The 21007-nt window shown below is 42.4% G+C and overlaps 1 protein-coding gene across 2 annotated transcripts in view; it reads left to right on the top strand.

The window, feature by feature from the left end:
- gldc (glycine dehydrogenase (decarboxylating)) overlaps positions 1 to 21007 on the top strand; it is a 200409-nt gene that overhangs the window by 17251 nt on the left and 162151 nt on the right. The gene's annotated exons all lie outside the window — the stretch shown is intronic.

Below are 21007 nucleotides of genomic sequence, written 5' to 3'. Positions count from 1 at the left end.
CTACCCGCACTCAGCCCATAACCCTCCACTCCTTTCCTATCCATATACCTATCCAATTTTACCTTAAATGACACAACTGAACTGGCCTCTACTACTTCTACAGGAAGCTCATTCCACACAGCTATTTCCTCTGTAGACTTTCCCTTGCTAATCCTGGTCTCACTTGTTCACCAAAGCATCCTCAGAAACTACTTCTCCTTTACATTGTTGGAGCTCAACTCTCCACCATGCCTTCAGGGGTCAGTGTATGCTCTGTATTCTAGGATTTCTTTCCAAAAAATCCCTTTTCCTCTCCTTTTTGGAACCTTCAGTTTTTAAATTTTCTCTTCTCACCTGTATAGCCTCTCCTCCTCTGGCTGATTTTTGAGTCTCTGAAATGTTTTCTGCTTTCATTTGTGTGTAGATGCAAACCTGCATCAAAGATATTTGTTTACTGCAAGCTAGTTTGGTTAGAAGCAGCAGCTGTATAAAAAAAAATTGCTGCTTATGCGGCACCATGCCATAGCTTGTCAACTCTGTTGTTCCTCGACAAATTTTAACTTTTGTTTAGAAGTTACTGGCTAATGAAGATAACTAGGTAGTTCAGAATATGAGTCTGCTTGTGGGTTTCCAGCAAAAAAAAAGCAAAGTTCATCTGCCAAACCATAAGATTTTAACCATGTATAAAATAATAATGGTGTTTGAGGGAAAGAAAAAAATAATGAAAAATGTGGTGCTGTGCATTTAGAAGCAAAATTCTTGATTTAGTGTTTGGTTTATGTATCTTGAGTGTAAGTTAAGCATCTTGAGTGGCAATTTTCAATTGAAGTCTCTAATTTTAGATTGTTATGTGTATGTATATATAAAAAAATAAAAACTGAGCATGGGACCAAACATTAACAATTTACAACTATTTGCTATTAACTGTAATGGTATTCCTGTGATGATGATTATTATAAGTATCATTCATATGACTTGGCCTCTTCTTGTATCGGTAATTAAGTTTTAGAAAAAGATGCTTGAATTCATTTGGGAGGGGGAGGGTGCAGGGCAAATCAATTTTCTGCTCCACGTGGCAGTCATTACATAGAACATAGAACAGTGTAGAACAAGAGAAGACCCTTTAGCCCACAGTATCTCTGCCAACCATAATGCCAATTTAAACTACCGTAGATGTCGGATTATAAGCCGCTACTTTTTTCCCACATTTTGAACAGCTTTGAACACTGCGGCCTTTACTACGGTGTAGCTAATGCATGGTTTTTTTTCATGCCGCCAAAAACATTTTGCCTCGTAACAGTAGACCAATAAAATTGATGAGTAGTTCACAGAGGTCCAATGAAATTGTACGATAAATCAAGCGCACTTTCAGAATTAAATTATTGTAAATCAGTCATTTGTACTCACCCTCATCAACATGGAAAACACTCGAAGAAAAGCATTGTGCTGCCTTTATGGCAGTTATTTAGTTTATAATATTTTCGCTTAGTAATTCATTTGTTAGTATTTTCTAGTTAAAGTTAGAAGTGTTTTAAGTATATTTGTTTTCTGTACTACATCCCGGGATGCTATGACGTCACATCCGATTTTGCCGCGTCTTGTGGGAAATACCGGTTTGCAATAAACGGGAAGGTGGGGGCGAGCGGCATTAGATCTGAGCGAACGCTGCTTTTAAGTTAAAGGCGATCAATAACTTTTCTTGGTAGGCTGCAGTATATATATTTTTTACCAGTCGTTAGGAGATATTGGAATGTTGTTCAGTAAAAAAGTATACGCAACGTAATTTGTGTGTTACCGATACGTATGTATATTTAAAAGTAGCCGCGTTACAGGCACGGTTCGAAAAAAAAGCATTTGCAATATGTATTTGTTTATGTTACCATATGGATTTAATTAAAAGTTAAAAAATCCTCACGTGTAATATCTTTCTGTGTAAATATCTCATATTACAACGTGGGACACCTGCGGCTTAAAATCCGGTGCGGCCTAAAATCCGGTGCGGCTTGTACAAGTACAAAATTGATTTTCTTTCTAAAATTAGAGCCAGCGGCTTTTAATCAGGTGCGCTCTGTAGTGCGAAATCTACAGTAATCTGCCTACTGTGGTCAAACAGCTCCGCACAGTAGGGAATCATAGGAAGGTACAGAGTAGGTACAGAGGAGATGTCAGGGGTATGTTTTATATCTAGAGAGAGTGGTGAGTGCATGGAATGGGCTGCCAGCAATGGTGGAGGTGGATACAATAGGGTCTCTTAAGAGACTTTTAGATAGGTACATGGAGCTTAGTAAAATAGAGGCTTATAGGTAAGCCTCGTAATTTCTAAGGTAGGGACATGTTCGGCACAACTTTGTGGGCCAAAGAGCCTGTATTGTGCTGTAGGTTTTCCATGTTTCTAGCTTTCTGATCTTTCAATTTGGAACTATTTTTCCAGATATTTTTACACAAGATAAACTCAATTCTATGCATTCACAGACATGAATCTAAAATGTGTCTTGTATACGCTGAGTCGTGATTTGTTTGTCTCTATTTTTCATTATCTTTTCGTGGGAAAATTCCTTGCTCACAGATCATAAACTGGGCATGTTTCTTCTCCAGTCTGATTTCAACCCATTGCCTCTAGCACTGAATCAGCTATAATTATATCAAATAACTCTGACTTGATATTAGATCTGTGAGATGACCTCGCCCTGTAGCTGTCATTTCCAGCTCTATTGTTTCTCCCCTGCAGCTGAACTTGCTGTGGCTACCTTTATTTAGCTCCATTCTTGCCTTACTAGTCATAGCCGGAATTTCTTTTTCTGGCTTCATGCTAATTGTTACGAACACCACACTTGCTCCATTCTCTCTGCCCCCTATGGCTCCTTCCCTCAATTACAGACCAACCTTTGAAGACGAACCTTTGACATAGAATTATACGGCGCAGAAACAGGCCCTTTAGGTGACCAGGGAGCCTACCTGAGTTCAAGTTCAAGTTTACATTCAGCTATACATGGGTGTATAGTTAAATGTGGGGCCAAGGTGCAAGACACGAGTATATACATTCACACAGCACATGTGGTTACAATAACACAGTCAGTCACAAAATAATATTATATTGTTAGCACAAGTCTCTGAGTGGCATGGCCTGAAGATTAATGGTGCCCAGGATGTTGTCCGGTGGCCACATTTCTGCAAGAACAAGAACTCAGTTCCTCATCTCATGCTGGTGCAGCTGCAGATGAAGGTAGTCCAGCTCTCTGGCGCTGAGTCAGCAGGCAAATTTGCTTGTCTTGTGCTAGATCTGCTGAAGAACAAGGTAGTCCAGCTTGTCTTCCAAGGATCGCACACTGGAGTGTGGCACGGATTCCAGCATGCCTGCACTGCCTCTGTTCTCTCCCGTACAGCCTCTGGCACCTGTTACCCTGGGTGGCTATAAAAGTTGAAGCCAGGAATAAGGGTCTGGTGTGTGCAACAACAGAGGCCACACAGCTCTCTCCCCCCCCTCCCCCACCCCACCGTCAGTCTTGCCAATGAACCAACGAACTGGACTTGCAACATTTGTATTACCAATGTCCATCATGGTTTTGAGTTCAGAAGAAGAGTTTAAGATGCACCAACCATGTCACCATCTTGCCCATTAGTTGGTCCCATTTGCATGCAGTTGACCCATCACTCTAAAGCTTTCTTATTCATCTACCTCACCAAGTATCTTTTGGACAAGGGTATTAACAACACCCACCTTAATTTCTCTGCTTTCCCCAATTTCTTCGAAAAATAGTTGGCACTGACCAGGGTATGCTGATAGGATTCATATCTGTGGTGTTTGAAACTATGATTCATAGAATCATCTTTAATTCCATCCCAGATTCCCTCCAAGATATAATTTAACAAATAATCCTCATCAATTTTCCTTCTAGTATTTTGTTGAGACTTGTATTAGCTCTCAGAATCTGTAAGTTGCAGATTTAAAAGGTTCAGCTCTATGTTTTAAATACTTCCTTTAGCACAGTATCTCCAGAACTGGACTATTAGTTCTCCCCTCTGCCTCCATCACTCCAGGAAAGAGAACCCTAACCATCACAGACCTTATCAAATGTGGAGATGTGCCACCAACCTCATCGTTCTCTTACCCTACACCTCCCATTTCTACCTCCTACCCAAGATCCATAAACCTGACTGTGCAGGTAGACCCATTGTTTCTGACTACTCCTGCCCCACTGAACTCGTGTCTGCAAACCTCAACTCTGATATACCTCCCCCAGTTTAGTCCCTTTCTACTTTCATGACATTTCACATGCTCTTGATCTTTTCATTGATATTAAGTTCCGTGGCTCCGATTGTCTCATTTTCACTATGGATGTCCAGTCCCTATACACTTCCATCCCCCATCAGGAGGGCCTTAAAGCTCTCCAATGCTTTTTGGACAGCAGATCCAAACGGTTCCCCTCTACCACCACTCTCAACCATCTGGTGAAACTGGTTCTTGCTCTCAATAATAATCTTCTTTGGCTCCTCCCACTTCCATCAAACCAAAAGTGTAGCCATGGGCACTGGCATGAGTCCCAGCTATGCCTGCTTTGTCGTCGGCTACATGGAACAGTCCATGTTCCAAGCCTACACTGGCATCTCTCCCTATCTCCTCCTCTGCTACATTGACGGCTACATTGGTGCTGCTTCCTGCATCCATGTTGAGCTCATTGATTTCATCAACCTTGCCTCCAATTTCCACCCTGGTCCATTTCCGACACCTCCCTCCCCTTTCTCAATCTCTCTGTCTCCATCTCTGGAGAGAGTCCATCTACTGGTGTCTTTTATAAACCCACTTATTCTCACAGCTTCCTGGACTATTCCTCTTCCCACTTTAAAAAGCAACACAGAACAACTAAACAAGAAATAAGGAAAGGGAAGATAGAGTAAAGTAAATAAGCACAAAATATTAAAACAGATAGCAAAAGTTTTTATAAATATATAAAGCGGAGGAGGGTGGCTAAAGTCAACATAGGTCTCTTGGAAGACGAGAAGGGGAAATTGATATTGGGTGATAAAGAAATGGCTGAGGCATTCAGTGACTATTTTGTGTCGATCTTCACAGTGGAGGACATATCTATGCCAAAGAAGGATATTATGGACGAAATGGGAGGTGAGGACCTCGATTAAAATCATTGTCACTAAAGAGATAGTGATGAGCAAACTAGAGGGCCTGATAGGATGCACCCCAGGGTGTTGAAGGAATTGGCAGAGGTTAGAGTAGACATGTTGGTAATCATTTATCAAAACTCTCTAGACTCTGGGTAGGTCCCGGCAGATTGGAAGACAGCAAATGTCATGCCACTTTTTTAAAAATGGATGTAGGCAAAAGACAGGCAACTATAGGCCAGTTAGCTTAACATTTGTAAAATGCTTGAAGCTGTCATTAAGGCAGAAATAGCTAAACATTTAGAAAGGAGGGGTTCCATTAGACAGATGCAGCATGGATTCAGAAAGGGCAGGTCCTGTTTGACAAACTTACTGGAGTTCTTTGAGGACATAATGAGTGCAGTGGATAGAGGGGAACAGGTGGATGTCAGAAGGTGTTTGATAAGGTGCCACACAAGAGACTTATAAATAAGGTCCTGATGCATGGAGTCGGAGGACGTGTATTGGCATGGATAGTGGGTTGGTTAGCTGGTAGAAGGCAGAGAGTTGGTATAAATGGGTATTTCTCTGGTTGGCATTCTGTGGTGAGTGGGGTGCCGCAGGGGTCGGTGCTGGGCCCGCAGCTGTTTACCACTTACATTGATGATTTGGAAGAGGGGACTGAGTGCAACATAGCAAAATTTGCTGGTGACACTAAACTGAGTGGAAAAGCAAATTGTACAGAAGATGTGGAGAGGCTGCAGAGGGATATAGATGGGTTAAGTGAGTGGGCCAAAATCTGGCAGATGGAATACAACATTGGTAAATGCGAGATCATCCACTTCGGAAGGATAATAGAAGAGCAGATTATTATTTAAATGGTGAAAGATTGCAGCATGCTGTTGTGCAGAGGGACTTAGGAGTGCTTGTGCATGAATCATGAAAAGTTGTCTTACAGGTACAAAAAGTTAGAACATAGAAAACCTACAGCACAATACAGGCCCTTTGGCCCACAAAGTTGTGCCGAACATGTCCCTACCTTAGAAATTACTAGGCTTACCTATAGCCCTCTAATTTACTAAGTTCCATGTACATATCTAAAAGCGTCTTAAAACACCTTATCGTATCTGCCTTCACCACCGTTGCTGGCAGCCCATTCCATACATTCACCACTCTCTGAGTAAAAAACTTAACCCTGACATCTCTTCTGTATCTACTCCCCAGCACCTTACACCTGTGTCCTCTTGTGGCAACCGTTTCAGCCCTGGGGAAAAAGCCTCTGACTATCCACACGATCAATGCCTCTCATCATCTTATACACCTCTATCAGGTCACTTCTCATCCTCCATTGCTCCAAGGAGAAAAGGCCAAGTTCACTCAACCTATCCTCATAAGGCATGCTCCCCAATCCAGGCAACATCCTTATAGATCTCCTCTGCACCCTTTCTATGGCTTCCACATCTTTCCTGTAGTGAGGCGACCAGACCTGAGCACAGTACTCCAAGGGAGGTCTGACCAGGGTCCTATACAGCTGCAACATTACCTCTCGGCTCCTAAATTAAATTCCATGATTGATGAAGGCCAATACACCGTACGCCTTCTTAACCACAGAGTCAACCTGCGCAGCAGCTTTGAGTGATATGGATTCAGACCCCAAGATCCCTCTGATCCTCCACACTGCCAATAGTCTTACCATTAATACTATATTCTGCCATCATATTTGACCTACCAAAATGAACCACCTCACACTTATCTGGGTTGAACTCCATCTGCCACTTCTCAGCCCAGTTTTGCATCCTATCGATGTCCCGCTGTAACCTCTGACAGCCCTCCACACTATCCACAACACCCCCAACCTTTGTGTCATCAGCAAATTTAGTAACCCATTCCTCCACTTCCTCAGGTCATTTATAAAAATCACGAAGTAAGGGTCCCAGAACAGATCCCTGAGGCACCCCACTGGTGACCGACCTCCATGCAGAATATGACCCGTCTACAACTACTCTTTGCCTTCTGTGAGCAAGCCAGTTCTGGATCCACAAAACAATGTCCCCTTGGATCCCATGTCTCTTTACTTTCTCAATAAGCCTTGCATGGGGTACCTTGTCAAATGCCTTGCTGAAATCCATATACACTACATCTACTGCTCTTCCTTCATCAATGTGTTTAGTTACATCCTGAAAAAATTCAATCAGGCTTGTAAGGCACAACCTGCCCTTTACAAAGCCATGCTGACTACTCCTAATCATATTATACCTCTCCAAATGTTCATAAATCTTGCCTCTCAGGTTCTTCTCCATCAACCGTTGAGGCAAGGCTCACTGGTCTATAATTTCCTGTTATTAAAAAGGCAAACGGAATGTTGGCCTTCATTGCTAGAGGGATTGAATTGAAGAGCAGGGAGGTCATGCTGCAACTATACAGGGTACTGGTGAGGCCACACCTGGAGTATTCTGTGCAGTTCTGGTCTCCATACTTGAGGAAGGATATGCTGGCTTTGGAGGCTGTGCAGAAGAGGTTCACCAGGTTGATCCAGGGATGAAGGGATTAACCTATGAGGAGAGATTGAGTCACCTGGGACTACATTCTTTGGACTTCAGAAGAGTAAGAGGGGATATTATAGAAACGTACAAAATTTTGAAAGGTATAGGTAAGATAGAAGTAGGAAAGTTGTTTCCAATGGTGGGTGAATCTACGAGGGCTGATTGATAAGTTCATGGCCTAAGGTGGTAGAAGGAGTCAATTTTAGAAAACCTAGCACATTTATTTTTCAACATAGTCCCCTCCTACATTTACATACTTAGTCCAGCGGTTGTGGAGCATAAGGATCTTGGACCTCCAGAAAGTGTCCACAGATGGATGATTGATCAGTTTGTGGCCTAAGGTAGAAGGAGATGAGTTATACAGTTCTTGTTACATGCACATGCAGGTCAGCTCTTTGAGTGATTATGCAGAAAGTTTGAAGTTAATAACTCATCTCCTTCTACCTTAGGCCACAAACTTATCAATCACCCCTTGCCGAACTAGGGGACATTGCCTCAAGATTCAGGGGGGGGAAGATTTCGGACGGAGATGAGGAGAAACTGTTCTTCCCAGAGAGTGGTGAATCTGTGGAATTCTCTGCCCAGGGAAGCAGTTGAGGCGGCTTCACTAAATATATTTAAGATACAGTTAGATAGATTTTTACATAGCAGGGGAATTAAAGGTTATGGGGAAAAGGCAGGTAGATGGAGCTGAGTCTACGGACAGATCAACCATGATCTTACTGAGTGGTGGGGCAGGTTCGATGGGTTAGATGGCCTACTCTTGCTCCTATTTCTTATGTTCTAATGCTGTTAAATTCCACGCACAGTACCCAAAGTCAGAATTGAACTATGGGTCTCTGGTCCTGTGAGACAGACAGCAGCACTGTGCCGCTAGTGCTCTAACTTGGTGTTTGCCTGCACAGGTTGAAACTCTGTAGTCGGATGTTCTATGGTCTGGCAGCTCTTGTAGCTTAACATATTTTCTATCCATAGTGCAGACCTGAGCTAATTAATTCTAATTAAGATCTAAACGTAACAAAGATCTTTGCTAATCTGTAGCTAATTAATCAACTGGTACAACTTTTATAATATTAGTCAACAATGATGTAAGCCAGCATTGTTTCCAATAGCTGGAAACTTCAGGTTATAGCCAGTTCTTAGAATCCTCGCGTGATGCAGGAAGTGTTGTAACCAGCATTTCTGCTCAGAGTAATATAATTGGGGGCATTTTCCATGGTCCAGCACCAATCAGGTCCCAAAAAGTATTGCATCTGCCAGTTGATAAAATCACATTTTTATTAACTTCTTGCTAACTCTTCACAATAGACCTTTTGATTTGAGTAGATAAATTTGGATAATTGGAAATTTGAAGAAGCAACAGACAAACTTGCTTGCCGTCAGTATATTGCACTCATCAAATTTTGCATTTTACTCTGTGCAGGGTTTAATGAGCCCAGTATAATCCAGTCTGGTGACTTGTTCTACATTGGTGGATAAACGTATGTTAGACGACAAGAGCTGCCAGACCACAGAATATCTTCCATTTCAATATTCAGTACATCTACAGACTCTTTGGATTACTGGTTGTGAAAACTGCATGTTCAAAGGATCAGGTTTTGAGGAAACTTTTTTTATGTGAAGGAGCAATTTGCTGCTGTTTAATGTGCAAAGGGGAATGTCTGCATATGTTGCAGTGATGCCACCATAGGTTGAACTTTGGCCTTTTTTTTGTTTTTTTTCCGAACAGCCACTAGCCCTGTCTAATTGCATTGTGTAACACTGATTTGGGAACAAAAAACATACTGTTAGCTTCAGCTGAATGAGGAGCTGGTTGATAATAGCTGACTGTTTCTGTTCCTTTTTGATGCATTCTACAGTGCATTTGGATTAAATGTATACCAGTTGCCCCCTTTCCCTACTAACTATTCCCTATTAAAATTCATTATCCTGTGTACATTATGAACGTTTCAATAACTGCAATCTAGTGGGAAAATTAAAAGGAATTTCCAAATGGAAAAAAATATTTCGGAAATCCTTTTTAAAAATTTTCTCACTAGCTGCTTTAGTTCCATAAGGCATTTTGATTTTGTAGGGAGTGGGTTCGAAGAACTGTGGTGGCTGTGCAGCAGTGGTACAAAATGCCATACTCAGGAGAAATATAGACAGTAGATACTGTGCTGCCGATTGGTGTGTTAACATTGTTTAGTCTCCAGCACAATCAATCTGGGGCACAACAACCCAGCCTCAATATTTTTTTAACTGGGTGCAGCATATCCTTCTCCCTGTGTCACCATTTGTATGTCTTTGTAAAGGGTACTTGCAAGTTGCTAATTGGTTTCTATTGGCTGCTGTTTCTGATGCTTCCCCCCCCCCCCCCCCCCGGTATTTCCAAGGTTGCTAAATGCTACGGGGAGTGGATTGGCAGATACTGAAGGATGTGGTCGTGATTTTTAAACTTCTGAACAGAGTTGCTCTCAGATGGATGTACGTTTCTTTTTTGTTTTTATGGCCCTTTGAGGCATGGCGCCCAGCAATCTCCCAGTTTTTTTTTCCATCCTAACCTAACCAAGGGACAGTTTACAATGACCAGTTAACCTACCACTGTGAGAGGAAACTGGAGTACCCGGAGGAAATCAAAGCGGTCAAGTGGAGAACGTACAGACTCCTTACAGGCAGCGGCAGGAAACTTGGCATTTCTTTTGGAGTAGAGCATGCAGGCAGAGTAAGTCAAGACAACACAGCACAGAGCAGGTAATCGGAGGGAAATGCTGTAAACAATCATCTAGGTCGAAGAGCATTTGTCCTATCTAAGCATATTAGTGAGATGTTGGTGTATTAGGACAGTTTCTCATGTAAGTATACCATTACTTTGTGGTTAAGCAGAAGATGGGTGATCAGGTGTGACAGAAAGCCTTTCTGCTGGATTCGCAACCATTCTTCCCTCTAAATTGTACATGTCTGCACGCGCACATACCTTTTGTAACTAGCACACAGAAGAATTTAAACTACGCACAAAAGCTTGTCGCCCTCTACCTCATTGGCACATGAAGTATATTTCACGATCTTATGCAATCACTTTTCCTATTCCGGTTTCTGATGTGAACAGTGTTGACCACATGGAGTTTGCAATGATTTGTCTGCAGATTTTAGAACTGACTTATTTATACTGTTTTAATTAAGAAATTATTCAGTGCACACATGATGTCACTGGGCAAAAAATCACACAATGCAGTATTTTTTGTGCACGCTGGTCATTACATATTAGAAGGAATGTAGTTCCCAACCCTTCAAGAGGGCTCAGGAGACGCTTCTGTTGCCTGCAGGAACTTGCTCAAAACATCTGCTTGCCATTTGCTGCAAGTGATTTTGTAAGACTGCTGGACAGCGCCATTTATTTTAACAGCTTTTAGCCCAGTTTTCTGGTATGTGGTTATTAGAGCAAAGGCTGAAAATGTACTTTATACACATACTATAACTGTGTAATTTATGAATAGTGTTTACTATGCCAACCCGCTGTGCATTTGGCAGTGGTAAATTTGAGAAACTATTATGTCATCGGGTCTATGCTGCGAGAGTACTATAATCTGAAAAGTTTGCCATGAATTTCTGGTGTGTCCTGTGGCACATAACCGTTCAGCTTGGATTATGGAAGACGATAACTTCCTGTTGTTTCATCTCTGTTCTAGAATTTAATCCCAACAAGTGTGAGGTGAATTATTTTGGTAAATCACATAGCGGTATAACATGTACAGTAAATGGTAGGTGCTAAGATGAACAAGGGGATCTTTTTAGGCTGCAAGGCCATAGTTCCCTGTCAGTGGTTGTATAGGTAGATGTGGTATGAGGAAGTAAAAATGTTGTGGCATAAAATATAAAAGTTGACATGTTCCCTTGCAACTTCACAAAACACTGCTTGGGCCACATCTCTGGGGTATTGCGTGCAGTTTGGTTACCACAAGATGTAGTTTTGCTGCAGAGAGTACAGAGGAAATTGGCCAGAATGTTGCCTTGATTGGAGAACTTCAGTAATGGAGAGATTTTTGGATAGGCTGGTTTCACTTTACTTAGAGTGAAGGAGGGTGTAGGGTGGCCTTGGAGATATGTACCATTATAAGGGGCATAGACAGGGTAGATAGTCAAAAGTAAGTATTCTCGTATTAGGGCTGCCAAAAGCAAGAGATCAGAGGTTTCTGGTGAGAAGTGAGAAGTTTCAAAGGGATTTGAGGGGAAAGTCCCCCACCCTTACTCCCCACATAGTGAGTAGTTGACATCTCTACCCTGCGCCACAGGAGATGGTGGAGTCAGGTACTGTCGATGCATTCAGAGGATGTTTTGACGTGCTCAAATAGCAAGGCAGTGTAGGATACAGACCTCCTGCTGCGAGCCTGTAAGATTTGTGTAGATGGGCAAAAAGTTTGAACTTGGTAGGCCAAAAGAGCTTTCCCTGTGCTTTACAACTTTATGGCTGACAGGTTCCAGGCGGACCAAAATGCATTTTTCACTGAATTAATGATTTTCTAACATTGGAGTTAATAAAATGTTGTATTATTGTCACTTGTACGGAGGTACAGTGAAAAACCTTTCTTTTGCCTACCATCCATACAAATTTTTTTTTACAATAGTGCATTGAGTTAGTACAAGGCAAAACAATACTGGAATGCAGAATAAAGTGTTACAGAGAAAGTGCAGGCAGGCAGGTAATGAGGTGCAAGGCCATTACAGGGTGAAGTGCTGGAGGAACTCAGCGGGTCAGGCATGATCTATGCAAGTAAGTGGACAGTTGCTGTTTCAGATTGAGACCCTTAATGGCTGGCAAGAAAGGGGGTAGATAGTTAGGGTAAAACAGTTAGAGGGGGAAGGATAATGCAAGAGCTGGTGAGTGATAGGAAGTTGCAAGTTAGGAGGAGATGATAGGGCAGGTAAGGGAGGGGAAGAAAAGTGAGAATGATGTGAGAAGCTGCAAGATGATAGGTAGAACTAACAAAGGGCTGAAGAAGATGGAATCTGATAGAAGAGGGCAGTGGGCCGTGGAATAAAGGGTTGTAAATGGGGAGGGATACCAGAGACGAATATGTGGGTGATGGGCAGAGTGAGAAGGGGGGCGAGGTGAAAGACAGAGGGTGATGGGACTGGTGGGATAATGGGAAAGAAAAGTGGGGAGTGGTTACCAGAAGTTAGAGAAATTGATGTTCATCACTTTGGAGACTGCCATGGATTACAGACAGACAGACAGGCGGACATACTTTATTGATCCCGAGGGAAATTGGGTTTCGTTACAGTCGCACCAACCAAGAATAGTGTAGAAATATAGCAATATAGAACCATAAATAATTAAATAATAAGTAAATAATGCCAAGTGGAAATTAGTCTAGGACCAGCTTATTGGCTCAGAGTGTCTGACACTCCGAGGGAGGAGTTGTAAAGTTTGATGGCCACAAGCAAGAATGACTTCCTATGGCGCTCAGTGTTGCATCTCGGTGGAATGAGTCTCTGGCTGAATGTACTCCTGTGCCTAACCAGTATATTATGAAGTGGATGGGAGACATTGTCCAAGATGGCATGCAACTTGGACAGCATCCTCTTTTCAGACACCACCGTCAGAGAGTCCAGTTCCACCCCCACAACATCACTGGCCTTACGAATGAGTTTGTTGATTCTGTTGGTGTCTGCTACCCTCAGCCTGCTGCCCCAGCACACAACAGCAAACATGATAGCACTGGCCACCAGTGCAATTAGATTAATCTAATTAGCTTAGGAGTAGGTAATGGAGGCAGCAGTTAGGGCAGTTGAGTGCTCTGTCTGCAGTATGTGGGAAGTCAGGGCGAGCACAGCTGTCCCTGATGACTACACCTGCAAAAGGTGCATCCAGCTGCAGCTCCTGACAAACCATGTTAGGGAACTGGAGCTGGAGCTGGATGAACTTCAGATCATTCGGGAGACAGAGGCAGAAATAGACAGGAGTTTCAGGGAGATAGTCACCCCTAGGAGTCAGGAGACAGGTAGATGGGTGACTGTCAAGAGAGGGAAGGGGAATAGACAGGAAGAGCAGAGCACCCCTGTGGCAGTTCCCATCAACAATAAGTAAACCGTTTTGGATACTGTTGGTGGGGACGACCTACCAGGGTCAAGTTGCAGTGGTTGCGCCTCTGGCACCGAGACTGGACCCTCAGCTCAGAAGGGAAGGAGGGAAAAGAGGAGAGCAGTAGTGATAGGGGATTCGATAGTTAGGGGGACAGATAGGAGGTTCTGTGGAAGAGATCGAGAATCCCAGATGGTCTGTTGCCTCCCTGGTGCCAGGGTCCGCGATATCTCAGATCGAGTTCTCAGTATTCTCAAGAGGGAGGGTCAGCAGCCAGATGTCGTGGTCCATGTAGGGACCAATGACGTGAGTAGGAAGAGTGAGGAGGTCCTGAAAGGTGAGTTTAGGGAGCTAGGTGCCAAGTTAAAGGGCAGAACCTCCAGGATAGCAATCTCAGGATTGCTACCAGTGCCACGTGCAGGTGGGTTTAGAAATAGTAAGATAGTGCAGATCAACACGTGGCTGAAGACATGGTGCAGGAGGGAGGGCTTCAGATTTATAGATAATTGGGCAGTTTTCCAGGGAAGGTGGGACCTGTTCCGGCGGGATGGCTTACATCTGAACTGGAGGGGGACAAATATTCTTGCAGGTAGGTTTGCTAGAGAGGCTCCAGTGGATTTAAACTAGATACAAGGGGGGAGGGGAACCATCTGTAGGAACAGATGTATGGGAGAAGGAAGAAAAAGAAGACAGTAAAGTTCTTTGTACTGTTAGAGATAAACAGAGGAAGAGGTGGAGAATTTCTTAAATGCATTTATTTTAATGCAAGGAGCATTGTAAGAAAGGTGGATGAGCTTAGAGCATGGATTGATACCTGGAAATATGATGTTGTAGCTATTAGTGAAACATGGTTGCAGGAGGGGTGTGATTGGCAACTAAATATTCCTGGATTTCGTTGCTTCAGGTGTGATAGAATCGGAGGGACAAGAGTTGCGCTGCTTGTCAGAGAAAATATTACAGCGGTGCTCTGGCAGGATAGATTAGAGGGGTCATCTAGAGAGGCTAATTTGGTGGAATTGAGGAATGGGAAAGGTGTAATAACACTTATAGGTGTATATTATAGACCACCTAATGGGGAGCGAGAATTGGAGGAGCAAATTTGCAAGGAGATAGCAGATATTTGTAGTAAGCACAGGGTGGTGATTGTGGGAGATTTTAATTTTCCACACATAGACTGGGAAGCCCATACTGTAAAAGGGATGGATGGTTTGGAGTTTGTAAACTGCAGGATAATTTTTTACAGCAATCCATAGAGGTACCGACTAGAGAACGGGCAGTGTTGGATCTTCTATTAGGGAATGAAATAGGTCAGGTGACGGAGGTATGTGTTGGGGAGCACTTTGGGTCCAGTGATCACAATGCCATTAGTTTCAATATAATTATGGAGAAGGGTAGGACTGGACCCAGGGTTGAGATTTTTGATTGGAGAAAAGCTAACTTTGAGGAGATGTGAAAGGATTTAGAAGGAGTGGATTGGGAGAATTTGTTTTATGGGAAGGATGTAACAGAGAAATGGAGGTTACTTAAATGTGAAATTTTGAGGGTACAGAATCTTTATGTTCCTGTTAGGTTAAAAGGAAAGGTTAAAAGTTTGAGAGAGCTATGGTTTTCAAGGGATATTGGAAACTTGGTTAGGAAAAAGAGAGATATCTGCAATGAAAATAGGCAGCATGGAGTAAATGAGGTGCTTGAGGAATATAAAGAATGTAAGAAGAATCTTAAGAAATTAGAAAAGCTAAAAGAAGATACAAGGTTGCTTTGGCAAGTAAGGTGAAAATAAATCTGAAGGGTTTCTACAATTATATTAATAGCAAAAGGATAGTGAGGGATAAAATTGGTCCCTTAGAGAATCAGAGTGGACAGCTATGTGTGGAGCCGAAAGAGATGGGGGAGATTTTGAACAATTTCTTTTCTTCGGTATTCACTAAGGAGAAGGATATTGAATTGTGTAAAGTAAGGGAAACAAGTAGGGAAGTTATGGAAGTTATGGCGATTAAAGAGGAGGAAGTACTGGTGCTTTTAAGGAATATAAAAGTGGATAAATCTCTGGGTCCTGACAGGATATTCCCTAGGACCTTGAGGGAAGTTAGTGTGGAAATAGCAGGGGCTCTGACAGAAATATTTCAAATGTCATTAGAAACGGGGATGGTGCCAGAGGATTGGCGTATTGCTCATGTGGTTCCTTTGTTTAAAAAGGGTTCTAAGAGTAAACCTAGCAATTATAGGCCTGTCAGTTTGACGTCAGTGGTTAATGTTAATGGAAAGTATTCTTAGAGATAGTATATATAATTATCTGGATAGACAAGGTCTGATTAGGAACCGTCAACATGGATTTGTGCGTGGAAGGTCTTGTTTGACAAATCTTACTGAATTTTTTGAAGAGGTTACTAGGAAAGTTGACGAGGGTAAAGCAGTGGATGTTGTCTATATGGACTGCAGTAAGGCCTTTGACAAGGTTCCGCACGGAAGGTTATTTAGGAAGGTTCAATCATTAGGTATTAATATTGAAATAGTAAAATGGATTCAACAGTGGCTGGATGGGAGATGCCAAAGAGTAGTGGTGGATAACTGTTTGTCAGGTTGGAGGCTGGTGACTAGTGGTGTGCCTCAGGGATCTGTACTGGGTCCAGTGTTGTTTGTCATATACATTAATGATCTGGATGATGGGGTGGTAAATCGGATTAGTAAGTATGCAGATGATAATAAGGTAGGTGGCGTTGTGGATAATGAAGTAGGTTTTCAAAGCTTGCAGAGAGATTTGGGCCATTTAGGAGAGTGGGCTTGGACGATGGCAGATTGAGTTTAATGCTGATAAGTGAGATGCTACATTTTGGGAGGAATAATCCAAATAGGACATACATGGTAAATGGTAGGGCAGTGAAGAAAGCTTTTGGTGTGTTGGCCTTTATAAATCAGAGCATTGAGTATAGGAGTTGGAATGTAATGTTAAAATTGTTCAAGGCATTGGTAAGGCCGAATTTGGAGTATTGTGTACAGTTCTGGTCACCAAATTGTAGGAAAGATATCAACAAAATAGAGAAAGTACAGAGAAGATTGACTAGAATGTTACCAGGGTTTCAGCACCTAAGTTACAGGGAAAGGTTAAACAAGTTAGGTCTTTATTCTTCGGAGCGTAGAAGGTTGGGGGGGGAGGGGGACTTGATAGAGGTATTTAAAATTATGAGGGGGATGGGCTTTTACCATTGAGAGTAGAGGAGATTCAAAGAAGAGGACATGAGTTGAGAGTTAAGGGGCAAAAGTTTAAGGGTAACACAAGGGGGAATTTCTTTACTCAGAGAGTGGTAGCTGTGTGGAACGAGCTTCCAGTAGAAGTGGTAGAGGCAGGTTCGGTATTGTCATTTAAAGTAAAATTGAATAGGTATATGGACAGGAAAGGAATGGAGGGTTATGAGCTGAGTGCAGATCGATGGGACTAGGTGAGAGTAAGCATCCAGCATGGACTAGAAGGGCTGAGATGCTCTGTTTCTGTGCTGTAATCGTTATATGGTTATAAGGTGCTGTTCTTCAGCTTGGCAATAGGGGTGACTGTGAGCGGAAATGATAGTGTGGGAATGGGAAGTGGAATTCATGTAGTTGGTTACTGGAAGATTCTGGCTATTGGTGAAGGTGCTGGATTAATATTAATATGCATCTAGTCTCATCAGATGTAATAATTGACACTGGTGAATTCATGTTTGAAGTCCTGCCTCACCTGGAAGGACTCTTTAGGGCCCTCAGTACTGGAGAAGCTGAAATGGAATAGTGCTGGGAGTGGGCAGTGGGGAGGGATAAGCAGGGAGGGGAGGGATTTCCCTCCCCTCCCCACCCGACTGGTTGCATCCTGGTCTGGTGTAACAATTTGAAGATGCAGGAATCCAAGAAGCTCCAGAGAAATATGAACCCTGCTCATGCATCATGGGCACATCCCTCCTCCTCCACTGGTAATATCTACATGAGGCACTGCCTAAAGAAGGCAACGTATATCATCAGAATTTCCCCACCATGCAGGCCGTGCTATCTGCTCGCAGCTACTGTTAGGCAGGAGCTAAAGTCTGAAGTCCCACACCACCTGGTTCAAGAACAATGACTTTGCTTCAACCATTCAGTTCTCAAGCCAGCTGGCAAAACGTTAATTCCTACAGTTTAGCAAAATTTAGAATCACTTTGTTCACTTTTCACTAAATTGGACCTTGCTCTTTTATTTTGTTGTAATTGTGTCAGTTATTGTAGAAATTGTATATAATTTGTTTTTCTTGTGAATGTCGTGTATCTGATGTTATGTGTCTGATGCTGCTGTAAATTTTTCATTGTACCTGTGCATACATACACTTGTGCATTTATCAAAAAACATTGACTTTGACTTGCTTGGAGTTTCTGTAAACACTCAGGATTCATGCGTCTTCATGGTCGGTGCACCCTCTGACTATGTTGTTGTAGTTTCCACTGACTAGAAAATTCAATAGCAGTATTGGGATCAGAATTAGTACAGTTGGTTCTGGTTAATTGGGTCACCAGTCAATTGGGCAGTTGCTTATTTTGGACAATTTTTAAAGAACAAAAACTAATCAAGCCAGGATTTCTGTTTATTTGGGACACTGTGCCGCTTAATTGAGGCAGGAGGCTGTTGCTGAACAGTTTCTAACTAGCATCAGATGCGTGCGCCGTGCTTAGAACAAACAGTTTTTAAATAGCCTCAGATGCATGTGCTCGCGGGCCACCTGGGGCATTGGCGATCTCGTGCAGCACAGCTTAATGGATGTGATGAAATATTCCCATTTCAGCCTGGTACAGCTGAGAATCACAACAGCTTGTGGATTGTGGCCATAGTTCTTGCTGGAATCCTTATAGGAAAAGTGGTTGCCAGTCTGGTACAGCTGTGTCATTGACTCGTAATACCCACTATCTTGCTGGCAAATGTACAGTCTAGAAATAAGATCGAAGATCTCAAAACCAAGGTGCTGCCACAGAGGGATGTTAGGACCGCATGCGTCCGTTGTTTCACAGAATCGTGGTTAACCCCTTCCGTACCAGACACAGTAATTCAGATTGATGGGTTCACTGGACACTAGACTAGAAAGAAGGCAAGACAGCGGCTGTATTTCATTAGGAGTTCGAAGAGATTTGGTTTGTCACCTAAACCACTCAAACTTCTATAGCTGTACTGTGGAGAATGCATCACTGTCTGGTATGGGGGGCAGGGTACTGCACAGGATCAAAAGAAGCTACAGAAGGTTGTCAAATTAGTCAGCTCCATCTAGGGTTCTAGCCTCCATAGTATTCAAGACATCTTCAAGGAGTGGTGCCTCAGAAAGGTGATGCCCATTATTAAGGACCCCCATCACCCAGGACATGCTCTCTTCTCATTGTTACCACCAGGAAGAAGCTATAGAAGCCTGAAGGTACCCACTCAGTGATTCAGGAACAGCTTTTTCGCCTTTTCCATATGATTCTTAAATGAACGTTGAACCCATGAACACCACCTCACCTTTTTATATATTTATATATATTTAAAAAATTATTTTGCATTATTTTTAATCTATTCAATATATATATTTGCTATAAGTTATTTACTTTTCTTTCCTTACTATATTATCACATATTGCATTGTGCAGCTGCTGCTAAGTTAACAAATTTCATTACAGGTGCCAGTGATAATAAACCTCATTCTGATTGTGTTCAAAAAGCAGTGATTTTTGTCACTGACAGTTGGTGAGAAATAAGCAATAATGTAGCGGTGTGCTACACGCAGCGCTGAAATAACGACACGTAGTCAGTGAGCTGCAGTTGCAAAAGGGGTTTATTCAAACTTAGCGGCCTCACTTTAAAGCCTTCCTGTTCCCGCCCTCCCTGGGCGGGAATGCTGTAGGGGGCGCGTATTCACAGTCCCGTCCCGCGCGCTGTCTTTTCCCCTTGCTGGTGAAGCAGGCTTGGCGCCCTCTTTGGGACCGGCCTCAGTGCCGGTGCGCGCCACTTTGTGAGCCGGTTCGAGTGCGCTGGGAAGTGGGTCGCCACAATAAGACAATTTAGAACTCTTTTGCTCAGTGCGGTTTTTTAGCTTTCAAGCTTGGAGATGCAAGAAACAGCTTGAGAAAACAGAATTATTTCACTTCTTCAAGTTAGGAACTATGAGGAGTTTGAAGGTATCGACAGTCACCTTGAATGTTGCAATGAGAATGAAGATTTGGAGAATGCAATTGTTGAGAATTGTATGAAGGCATTGAATTACCTATGCTAGGTGGTTGTGCTGATTTTGTTTATTTAGAGTCAATCAAACAAACTAGACAGTGTACGCTGAATGAATTCCTCTGATAGCTATTAGGAACTTATATAGTTTTATAGTACTGTAGTTACATTGATAGTGATCTAATTGATTCTGTATTTCATTTAAATACATTTTTACTCAGTTAAACAGTAGTTTGTCTTTTTTATATATCTAAACTATTTCCATGAAATGTTGGCTAATTGGCTGAACTGCTTAATTGGACCAAAATGTACTGGTCTGAATGTGACCCAGTTAACCAGAATCCACTGTATTGGTTTATTATTATTGTGTTAAGCTGTGTAGAGAAAAGCTTTTGTTGGCATGCCATCCAGACAGATCATGCCATACAGAAATCTGTTAGTAATCAAATGGAAAACAGAAAGCAAGATATACACAGAGAAAGTGCAGTGCCGATTAAAATGCAAGGGCTATATTGGGAGATCAGAGTTCAAAAGTTTATCTTTAGTACTGGAGAAAAAAGCAGTTGATAAGTGGGATAGAAACTGAACTTGTGTCTAGTGGTATGTACTCAAGATTTTGTATCTATTGCCCAATGGAAATGGAAAGAGAGGATGACTAGGGTGGGGGAGGGATCCGTGTCTTTTACACATTGGGTGTTTGCTTCCCCCCCCCCCCCCCCATCATGTGCAGATTTTCATTGATTGTGTTTCTTTGTATTTACTCTGAATGCCCACAAGAAAATGAATTTCACTGCATTATATGATGATGTGCATGTACATTGATAATAAATGTACTTTAAACGTTTTGAACTTTGATTACATTGACTGCTTTCCTAGGGCAGCCAAAAGCTTAGACAAAGTCACTAGAGGGGAGGCTGGTTGGTGATGGACTAGGCTGTTTCCTGGCCAGCATGGGAAGAGTAGTTGGCATGGCAGTGTGATGCATCCAGGTGGTATGTCATCTATGGTGCATCAATTTAAAAAATGATAGGAGTCATCAGGGGCATGCCAGATTTCTGTAGTCCTCTGAGGAAATGAAGGGATTGGTGTCCTTTCTTACCTGTAGATTCCACATGTTGGATCAGTACATATTGTTTGCCTTCCTCCA

Source organism: Hemitrygon akajei, chromosome 6 (assembly GCF_048418815.1).
Source record: "Hemitrygon akajei chromosome 6, sHemAka1.3, whole genome shotgun sequence".
Lineage (NCBI taxonomy): Eukaryota > Metazoa > Chordata > Chondrichthyes > Myliobatiformes > Dasyatidae > Hemitrygon > Hemitrygon akajei.
The sequence above is the reverse complement of the archived record's forward strand: the minus strand, read 5'-3'. Positions and strand labels throughout refer to the sequence as shown.